This window comes from Gorilla gorilla, chromosome 5, assembly GCF_029281585.2.
Source record: "Gorilla gorilla gorilla isolate KB3781 chromosome 5, NHGRI_mGorGor1-v2.1_pri, whole genome shotgun sequence".
Lineage (NCBI taxonomy): Eukaryota > Metazoa > Chordata > Mammalia > Primates > Hominidae > Gorilla > Gorilla gorilla.
Window position 1 is genome coordinate 53,082,563 of NC_073229.2, and position 11,425 is coordinate 53,093,987.

An 11,425-nucleotide genomic window follows, 5' to 3' on the forward strand; every position below is an offset into this window, starting at 1 on the left:
TTATTGAGTGTCTACTGCAGTTTTCCAGGTTATTTAATTCTCATGACAACTCTTAGAGCTGGAAATCACCATTGGCATTTTACAAATGGATGAATTGAGGTTCAGAGAGATTTGGCAACTTTCCCAAAGCCTTTCAGACTTGCTTTTCTTCCCATCATCTCTGACTCGCTGACCTTGTTAGCCAAGACAGAGATCTGGGTATTTAGGAAGATTCATGTCCTCTCTCTCAGCCCCCTCATCCAAACCCCATCAACAAATCCAATAGACTCTCTCCTTCCTACTCTCCTATCCGTCCCTCCTTTTCCATCCCCATGGCTACTGCCATGGCTGAGGCCTTTGTGTTTTCTACCTGGTTGTTAACCTTTAACTCCTCCTCCGTCTTGCCCATCTCACCAAGTCCAACTGATTGGACTTCCTTGGTTACTCTCAGATCCACACTTTTGAGGCCATGTCTGTCATGGCTACTGCCTTATTCTGGCTCTTGTCACTTCCCAACTAGATAAGAGCAGTAACCAGGTCTCCTTGTCAACCCCTCTCCCCATTGCCACCTGGATAGGATTTCTAAAATGCAGATTTGTCCGTCACTCTTCCTAATTTCCAGTCCCTTGGTGGTATCCTAGAGTTTTGATATTTAAATTCACATTCCCATATGTGGCAGATGAGGCCCATGGCGATCTGTCCCAGGAGGGCCTCCTATGCCTCTGCTTTATAGAGCTACTTGCAGCTCCCTCTAGGCCTCACACTGACTTCCTTTCCCCCATCCTTGTAACAGCCTTCATAACTAAATGCTTGAGCCCCTCAAGGGCAGGGACATATCTTCTTGAACTAAGAGCCATGGTGATTGGCTCTTAGAAGGCATGCAACAAATATTTGTCAAATACATATATGAATGAATAAATTCTGAAGTGAATAATTCAGGTGTCACAAAACTAAAAAGTTATAGAGTAGCTGAAATTCAAGTTCATTCGTTTTCCAGGTCCCTACAAGAGACAGGGTCTCTACAAAACTCGGCTGGCCTCCAACTCCCGGGCTCAAGCAGTTTTCCCACCTCAGCTTCCCAAAGTGCTGGGATTATAGGCAGGAGCCAATGCACTCTGCCCTTATTCAACAAATGTTTATTAAGCTCTTATTATATGCCAGCTTCTGGCTATATTGTACAGAACAAAAACAGAGTCCCTGCCTTCCTGGAGTTTATGTGCTATCCGATTTTTTGAAACTGAGTCTCCAGGCTGGAGACTGTGCCTGATCAGTCTCCAGGCTGAAGCGCAGTGCCTGACCTTGGTTCACTGCAACCTCCACCTCCCAGGTTCAGACGATTCTCCTGTCTCAACCTCTGGAGTAGCTGGGATTACAGGCGTGTGCCACCTGGCATTTTTTTGTTGTTTTGTACTTTTAGTAGAGACACGGTTTCACTACGTTGGTCAGGCTAGTCTCGAAATCCTGGCCTCAAGTGATCTGCCTGCCTCAGCCTCCCAAATTGCTGGGATTAGAGGTGTGAGCCACTGCACCTGACTTTGCAAGTACACTAAACCTGATTGCAAGGAACTTCATTACAGTCTATTTAAAGTGTCGTGAAACAAAGCTGCTAATATAATGAGGCAGATTTCAAGGATGAGCGGTGAAGCTCAAACTCTAAGTGCTGTAGGAATTCAGAGAAAAGGAAGTTTTAGGTAGAAGCTGGGATTTGGGATGGCCTTTACTTTTTAATAAAGGCAGCCGGGTGCAGTGGCTCACACCTGTAATCCCAGCACTTTGGGAGGCCAAGGTGGGTGGATTGTTTGAGTTCAGGAGTTTGAGACCAGCCTGGGCAACATGGCGAAAACCCATCTCTACAAAAAATACAAAAAAAAGTTAGCCGGGTGTGGTAGCAGGCACCTGTAGTCCCAGCTACTTAGGAGGCTCAGGTGGGAGGATCACCTGAGCCCAGGAGGTTGAAGCTGCAGTGAGCTGTGATCGTGCCACTGCACTCCAGACTGGGTGATAGAGTGAGACACTGTCTCAAAAAAAAAAAAAAAAAAAAAAAAAGACAGAAATTGTATGCATCCTCTGTAACTATTGCTTTTTGTTTTTTTTTTAAATTTTTTTAATTTAATTTTATTTTAAATTTTAATCTATTTATTTCTTTTGAGACTGGGTTATGAGACTGGCTAATTTTTGTATTTTTGTAGAGACAAGGTTTCACCATGTTGCCCAGGCTAATCTCAAACTCCTGGGCTTAAGTGATCCACCCACCTCGGCCTCCCAAAGTGTTGGGATTACAAGCATGAGCCACCGCACCTGGCCGGTAACTATTATGTTTTAAACTAATGATGAAAAATACTATATGTCATCTTAAAAATGTGCAAGGTGGCTGGATGCAGTGGCTCATGCCTGCAATCCCAGCATTTTGGGAGGCCAGGGTGGGAGGATCACTTGAGACCAGGAATTCAAAGCCAGCCTGGGCAAAATAGTGCGCCATGTCTCTACAAAAAGTAAAAAAAAATTAGGTGTGGAGACATGTGCCTAGAGTCCCAGCTACTGGGGAGGCCACGGTGGGAGGATCCCTTGAGGCCAGGAGTTGGAGACCAGCCTTGGCAACATAGTGAGACCCCATCTCTACCAAAAATTTAAAAACAATTTTTTTAATTACCTAGGTGTGGTGCATGCGAAGGTCAAGGCTGCAATGAGCTATGATCATGCCACTGCACTTCAGCCTAGGCTACAGAGTCAGAATGCATCTTTAAAAAAAAAAAAGAAAAAAATGTGCAAGAGGTCCAGGGCCCAGATCAAAATTGCCAATCCAGAAGAAGGTTCCTCTGTCAGGCAAGTTACTATCTATCACTAGTTCTGCTGCCAGTATTAGTCAGGCCTGGTATCTAATCAATGCCAGGCTTTTCTCTGAGAAGGGAATGGGGTATGGCTAGAGCAGTGTAGATTCCCTCATAACCCCTTTCTGCTGTTTTCTTATGATCTAACTGTGGAATTTTTGGGGTCAGTGATTCCAGGTTTTTTGTTGTTGTTGTTGTTTGTTTGTTTGTTTTTGAGACAGAGTTTCGCTCTTGTTGCTCAGGCTGGAGTGCAATGGTGCAATCTTGGCTCACTGCAACCTCCGCCTCCCAGGTTCAAGCAATTCTCCTGCCTCAGCCTCTCGAGTAGCTGGGATTACAGGTGTGCACCACCACATCCTGCTAACTTTTTGGATTATTAGTAGAGATGGGATTTCACCATGTTGCCAGGCTGGTCTTGAACTCCTGACCTCAGGTGATGTGCCCGCCTCAGCCTCCCAAAGTGCTAGGATTACAGGTGTTGAGCCACCACGCCCGGCCTGATTCCACATTGTAAATAATTTGTAAGTATTCAGTTTCTACATCTTTATCATCTGCTAAGAATTTTAAAATAATATTCTCTGTTCAGCTGTCAATGTTGAAACCCATATTTAGTATTACAAGCTTTTCCCTGGTTTTAGCTTTGCTTGGAGTTTTTTGACCCATGAATGTTATTTCTGTTTGTCAATAAGAAATGTAAGACTGGAATGTTAATAAATTTCAGTTTAGTTCTATAATGTCAAGAATTTAAAAATTTTAAAAATTACTGCAGGAAAAAGATAGCTATAAAAAGAAAAAAAAAAAAAAAAGGCCCAGGGCTGGGCACGGTGCCTCACGCCTGTAATCCCAGCACTTTGGGAGGCCAAGGTGGGTGGATCATGAGGTCAGGAGTTCAAGACCAGCCTGGCCAACATGATGAAACCCCATCTCTACTAAAAATACAAAAATTAGCTGGGCATGGTGGCACGTGCCTGTAGTCCCAGCTACTCGGGAGGCTGAGGCAGAAGAATTGCTTAAACCCAGGAGACAGAGGTTGCAGTGAGCCGAAATCACGCTACTGCACTCCAGCCTGGGTGACAGAGCAAGACTCTGTCTCAAAAAAAAAAAAAAAAAAAATTAGGCTGGGTAGGGCCAGGCGCGGTGGCTCATACCTGTAATCCCAGCACTTTGGGAGGCCAAAATGGGTGGATCACGAGGTCAGGAGTTCGAGACTAGCCTGGCCAACATGGTGAAACCCCGTCTCTACTAAAAATACAAAAATTAGCCAGGCATGGTGGCGCGTGCCTGTAGTCCCAGCTACTCAGGAGGCTGAGGCAGGAGAATCGCTTGAACCCGGGAGGCGGAGGCTGCAGTGAGCTGAGATCACGCCACTGCACTCCAGCCTGGGCAACAGAGTGAGACTCCGTCTCAAAAAAAAAAAAAAAAATTAGACTGGGCGTGGTGGTGTGCACCTGTATTCCCAACTACTCCGGAGGCTGAGGTGGGAGGATTGCTTGAGTCCAGGAGGCAGAGGTTGTAGTGAGCCATGATAGTGCCACTTCACTCCAGCTTGAGTGACAGAGTGAGACTCTGTTTCCAAAAAATAAAAAAATTTAAAAAATTGATTGGCTAAAAAATGCTTCATCTTAGATAAAGCTTGGAATTACTATCTTAAAAAATATTCAAGGGGCGGCCAGGCGCGGTTGGCTCACGCCTGCAATCCTAGCACTTTGGGAGGCCGAGGCGGGCGGATCACAAGGTCAGGAGATCGAGACCATCCTGGCTAACACGGTGAAACCCCATCTCTACTAAAAATACAAAAAAATTAGCCGGGCCTGGTGGTGGGCGCCTATAGTCCCAGCTACTCGGGAGGCTATGGCAGGAGAATGGGGTGAACCCAGGAGGCAGAGCTTGCAGTGAGCCGAGATCGCACCACTGCACTCCAGCCTGGGTGGCAGAGTGAGACTCCGTCTCAAGAAAATAAATAAATAAAATAAAATAAAAAATATGCAAGGGACTGTATGGTTCTTATATATTCTCTCAGGATTGGAAGGGCAATTTTGCTATGGAGAACCCATGAGTAGAAAGGTGGAGTGAGACCTGGTTATAGAGATTCTTGGAAGCTACGCAGAGTTTAGATTTGAGGTGGCAAGCCAACCTCTGAGCCTCAGTTTCCTCACTTGTAAATGGGGTCCATTCCAGGCTTTTAAATATTCTATGGTGGGACATAGGGATGGATCGACAGTGGAGGCATGATGTAGTGATATAATGAAAGGAAGATCACTCTGACACCTGAATGCGAGCCATGATGGGACTGGCATGAGAAGCCATCAACCTTGGGGGACATTTCTAGGTGGAAGGAGAATGTATTTTCTAGTCTTTTAATTCCACGGTTAGAAAATAACTCCTGTGTCCTTTCCATCACCCTGGACAATGAAAAGTGTGTCCTGTCTCTGATGCCTTCACAGATACACATAAACCCTAGGGGCCATATGGAATGCGCAGCATTTGTGGTCCCACGTCTTCTCTTTTTCTGTGGCTTGTATGTGAGGATGGATGGGGAAGTGGGGCTGGAGTACAAGAGGCGTGTTAGCAACTATTGCCAGGAGTCCACCTGGCCGAAGGGGTGCCTACTGAGTCGCCTCTCTAGTTCCTGCAGCAGAGGGGAAGGAGAGGGCGATGCCTGGCAGGCTGATTTCAGAAGACTGAGGAGGCCCCCACCTGCTGGCTAGAGGCTGAAATGGCTATGGAGAATCAAATTCAGAGGCAATCCAGCCTTCCCACTCTGCACTGTAAGTTGTTCAGGTACACAATAATCAGGCATCAGAGCAGGTTTTGGTAGCTGAAATCCCTGTCTGGTCTGGAACGGGCTGTAGATGCTTGGCAGGAATCAACTTTTCCCACTCTGAGCTGTCCCCCAGGGCAAACCTAGTCAAAATGAAGATTCAAGGAAGCTATTTTAGTCTAGGTTTGTGATTCAAGTAACGGAAACTGACTGATTTAAGCTTACTTAACTGACTTTCCAGAAAAGAAATTTATTAGTAGAATATAAGGGAGTTCCTTAAATAATTGGGGGGTCGAGTGAGCTGTCTTGGAGGCTGTGTAGTCAGAAACAGTACCCAAATCAAGCCACACAACAGTTCTTGTGAACACACTCCAGCTGCCACCTGTGGGTACAGAAGCTGCTGCTTCCTTGGCTAATCTTACCAAATGCTGGATGCTGCTCTTACAACTGCTGCCCTGGCTGTCTCTGGAAATTGCGTGGAACTGCTGCTGCCACTCACCTGAATCAATTATGCGTGCTTCCTGGTTCATCTTTCCACCTTCCAATGCATCTGATTGGTGTGCCTTGGTCATGTGACTATGTCCTAGCTGCACAGGAGGCTGGAAGAAAATGTCTGTAGTTCCAGCTACTCTGGAGGCTGAGGTGGGAAGATTGCTGCTTCAGCCCAGGAAGCAGAGATTGCCGAGATCACTCCACTGCACTCCAACCCAGGCAACAGAGCAAGACCCTGTCTCAAAAAAAAGAAAGAAAGAGAGAGAGAGAGAAAGAGGGAGAAGAAAGAAAGGAGGGAGGGAGAGACAGAGAGGAAGGAAGGGAGGGAGGGAGGAAGGAAGGAAGGAAGGAAGGAAGGAAGGAAGGAAGGAAGGAAAGAAAATATATAGGGGAATGAAGTCAAATGTCAAACATCAGAAAAGCTCTTACATAGAAAATAATTTTGACTTAGTTTACCTCCAATGGGTAGAACTAAGATTATTGGGTAAGAGCATCAGAGGATATATGTTTTTTCTTAATATAAAGAAGATTTTTGTTGTTCTTAGAAAATAGCCAGGCGAGGTGGCTCACACCTGTAATCCCAGCACTTTGGGAGGCCAAGGCGAGTAAATCACCTGAGGTCAGGAGTTCCAGACTAGCATGGCCAACATGTTGAAACCTGTCTCTACTAAAAATACAAAAATTAGCCAGTGTGGTGGAGGGTGCCTGTAATTCCAGCTACTCGGGAGGCTGAGGCATGAGAATCGCTTGAACCCAGGAGGTGGAGGTTGCATTGTGCCTAGATCACGCCACTGCACTCCAGTCTGGGCAACACAGCTAGACTCCATCTCAAAAAAAAAAGGAAGAGGAAGAAGAAAACAAACAATGTTTCTATTATGGAAAAAAAAGCATGCTCAGAAAAAAACATAGAAAAACAATAACTTGCAGAACCACAATCCAAAGACAGTTACTGGTAACATTTTTGTGTGTTTCCTTTCAGTTTTTTTGTTTGTTTGTTTTTGTTTATTTTGGAGAGAGAGTCTTGCTCTGTTGTCCAGGCTGGAGTGAAGTGGCACGATCTTGGCTCACTGCAACCTCCACCTCCTGGGATCACGCTATTCTCCTGCCTGAGCCTCCTGAGTAGCTGGGACTACAGGCGCCTGCCACTACGCCCGGCTAATTTTTTTTGTATTTTTAGTAGAGACGGGTTTCACCATGTTGACCACGCTGGTCTCGAACTCCTGATGTTAAGTGATCCACCCTCCTCGGCCTCCCAAAGTGCTGGGATTATAGGTTGAGTCACTGCGCCCGGAATTTTTTTTTTTTTTTTTTGAGACAGGGTCTCACTCTGACGCCAGGCTGGAGTGCGGCAGAGCAATCTCAGCTCATTGCAACCTCCACCTCCCAGGTTCAAGCGATCCTTGTGCCTCAGCCTACTGAGTAGCTGATACTATAGGCACACGCCACCATGCCCGGCTCCTTTCAGTTTTTTTCCATGCTAATTTTTAGTCTTCAAAACAGTGTGATTTCACTCCATACGTATCATCATATCCTTTTCCACTTAATATCAGATTATAACATTTTTCCACTTTATTACTGTCCAAAAGACCACCATGATGGTTAAATAGTAGATAGGAGAGCTTTACTAAGTGATACCAGTTTGCAAACCAGGAAGAGATAGTCTCAGACATGGACTGAAGGTGCTCTCTATTCTCTTCAAAGAGGGAAAGGGCAGGTTGGGTTTTAAGCCTCACAGGGTCTGTACTACACAATAGTCATACATATTTAGTGGTTTTGGGGGAAAAACTATACATATTTATGAGGGGAGCCAAGTACATGTGCAATGGGCAAACATGTATGTAACATACATCCCATGTTCACTTTGGGGCAGGTTTCAGCATTAAAATGAGGTGGAATTTGGCTCTTTACATCAAAGGTGAACTGTAGAACACAAAGACGGTTTGTGTGGAGCCTCTATAAACTGGCTGAAACTGGTTTAAGGTCTGCAGCTGCTTATCAAAAAAGAATGTTTGTAGGCCAGTGGCTCATGCCTGTAATCCCAGCACTTTGGGAGGCCAAGGTGGGTGGATTGCTTGTGCTCAGAAGTTCGAGACAAGCCTGGGCAACATGGGGAGCTCCCATCTCAATTATAAAAAATAAAAAATGTTAAAAAAAAAAAATAAAGAAAAGGGCTGGGCGCAGTGGCTCACACCTGTAATCCCAGCACTTTGGGAGGCTGAGGCGGGCAGATCACCTGAGGTCAGGAGTTTGAGACCAGCCTGACCAACATGGAGAAACCCCATCTCTACTAAAAATACAAAATTAGCTGGGCGTGGTGGCACATGCCTGTAATCCCAGCTACTCAGGAGGCTGAGGCAGGAGAATCGCTTGAACCCTGGAGGCGGAAGTTGTGGTGAGCTGAGATCGTGCCATTGCACTCCAGCCTGGGCAACAGGAGCGAAACTCGGTCTCAAAAAAAAAAAAAAAGAAAGAAAGAAAAGAATGTAAGGCCAGTCCTCTGTCCAATCAGAGTTGTAGTGGTCTGGCTTGTAAATTAGCTAGGAGAGGTCTGATCATTTGCCTGATACCTCCTGTTGTTGAGACAGTTTATCCAGAATGTGGTTTTTCCTGTAGCCACAGGAATTTAGGGAGTTGCCATGCCAGCTGCGTTGAACCGTATAATTAACCTTTGTTTCCTTAACCTTAGGTTCTGTCTTAGTGATAAAGGGGTGTGTGTTTTGGTCTCTCAGACCATATTACCAACTCTTTTTAAATATCATTTTTAATGGCTGCATAATATTCCATCAGAAGGATACAGCATGATTTACCTAAACATTTCTCTGTTGTTGGACAATTAGGTTATCTCCAGTTTTTTGTTGGTTTAAATAATACTGAATGAGCATTTTTGTGTACAAAGCCTTTTATGTATTTAGGATTATTTCCTCAAGCAGACTATCCAAAGTAGAATTATGGGTTCTAAATAATAAATATAGAGATAGGTATTTATTAGATATATTAAATTTCATATATTCTTAATATAAAAATGAAATGAAGTGAAAAATAGAATAACTTAACAGTGCTCCTTGAATTTCTTTTAGGAGAGGAACTGTCTTTTTGTTTTTTTGAGACAGTCTTGCTCTGTCACCCAGGCTGGAGTGCAATGGCACAATCTTGGCTCACTGCAAACTCCACCTTTCAGGTTCAAGTGATTCTCCTGCTTCAGCCTCCTGAGTAGCTGGGATTACAGGCATGTGCCACCATGTCTGGCTAATTTTTTGTACTTTTTAGTAGAGACAGGGTTTCACTGTGTTAGCCAGGATGGTTGCAATCTCCTGACCTCGTGATCCAAACTGTCTCTATTAGGAATGTTAACTTAAAAATCACAAATTTGGGCCAGGCACGATGGCTCATGCCTGTAATCCCAGCACTTTGGGAGGTCAAGGCGGGTGGATCATGAGGTCAGGAGATTGAGACCATCCTGGCTAACACAGTGAAACCCTGTCTCTACTAAAAATACAAAAAATTAGCCGGGCATGGTGGCGGGCTGTAGTCCCAGCTGCTTGGGAGGCTGAGGCAGGAGAATGGTGTGAACTCAGGAGGCAGAGCTTGCAGTGAGCCGAGATCGCACCACTGCACTCCAGCCTGGGTGACAGAGCAGGACTCCATCTCAAAAAAAAATCACAAATTTGGCCAGGCGTGGTGGCTCACGCCTGTAATCCCAACATTTTGGGAGGTTGAGGCAGACAGATCACTTGAGGTCAGGAGTTCCAGACCAGCCTGGCCAACATGGCAAAATCCCGTCTCTACTAAAAATACAAAAATTAGCACATGGCTGAATAGGAACAGCTCCAGTCTGCAGCTCCCAGGGTGATCAATGCAGAAGATGGGTGATTTCTGCATTTCCAACTGAGGTACCTGGTTCATCTCACTGGGACTGGTTGGACAGTGGGTGCAGCCTACGGAGGGCAAGCCAAAGCAGGGCAGGGCATCGCTTCACACAGGAAGCACAAGGGGTTGGGGGATTTCCCTTTCCTAGCCAAAGGAAGCCGAGACAGACTGTACCTGGAAAAACAGGACACTCCTGCCTAAATACTGTGCTTTTCCAATGGTCTTAGTAAATGGCACACCAGGAGATTATACCCCACGCCTGGCTTGGAGGGTCCCACGCCCACAGAGCCTTGCTCACTGCTAGCACGGCAGTCTGAGATTGACGTGCGAGGCAGCAGCCTGGCAGCAGCCTGGCAGTGGGAGGGGCATCTGCCATTGCTGAGGCTTGAGTAGGTAAATAAAGCAGCCAGGGAAGCTTGAACTGGGCGGAGTCCACTGCAGCTCAGCAAAGCCTGCTGCCTCTGTTGACTCTACCTCTAGGGGCAGGGCATAGCTGAACAAAAGTAGGCAGAAACTTCTGCAGACTTAAAAGTCCCTATCTGGCAGCTCTTAAGAGCAGTGGTTCTCCCAGCATGGCATTTGAGCTCTGGGAACAGACAGACTGCCTCCTCAAGTGGGTCCCTGACCCCTGTGTAGCCTAACTGGGAGCACCTCCCAGTAGGGGCCGACTGACACCTCATACAGGCGGGTGCTCCTCTGGGATGAAGCTTCCAGAGGAAGGATCAGGAAGCAATATTTGCTGTTCTGCAATATTTGCTGTTCTGCAGCCTCTGCTGGTGATACCCAGGCAAACAGGGTCTGGAGTGGACCTCCAGCAAACTCCAACAGACCTGCAGCTGAGGGACCTGACTGTTAGAAGGACAACTAACAAACAGAAAGGAATAGCATCAACATTAACAAAAATGATATCCACACCAAAACCCCATCCATAGGTCACCAACATCAAAGACCAAAGGTAGATAAAACCACAAAGATGGGGAGAAAACAGCGCAGAAAAGCTGAAAATTCTAAAAACCAGAGTGCCTCTTCTCTTCCAAAGGATTGCAGCTTCTCACCAGCAATGGAAAAAAGCTGGACGAAGAATGACTTTAGTTTACAGAAGTAGGCTTCAGAAGGTTGGTAATGACAAACTTCTCTGAGCTAAAGGAGGATGTTCGAACCCATCGCAAGGAAGCTAAAAACCTTGAAAAAAGATTAGACAAATGGCTAACTAGAATAAACAGTGTAGAGAAGACCTTAAATGACCTGATGGAGCTGAAAACCACGGCACGAGAACTACGTAACACATGCACAAGCTTCAGTAGCTGATTCGATCAAGTGGAAGAAAGGGTATCAGTGATTGAAGATCAAATTAATGAAATAAAGTGAGAAGAGAAGTTTAGAGAAAAAAGAGTAAAAAGAAACAAACAAAGCCTCCAAGAAATATGGGACTATGTGAAAAGACCAAATCTACATTTGATTGGTGTACTTGAAAGTGATGGGGAGAATGAAGCCAAGG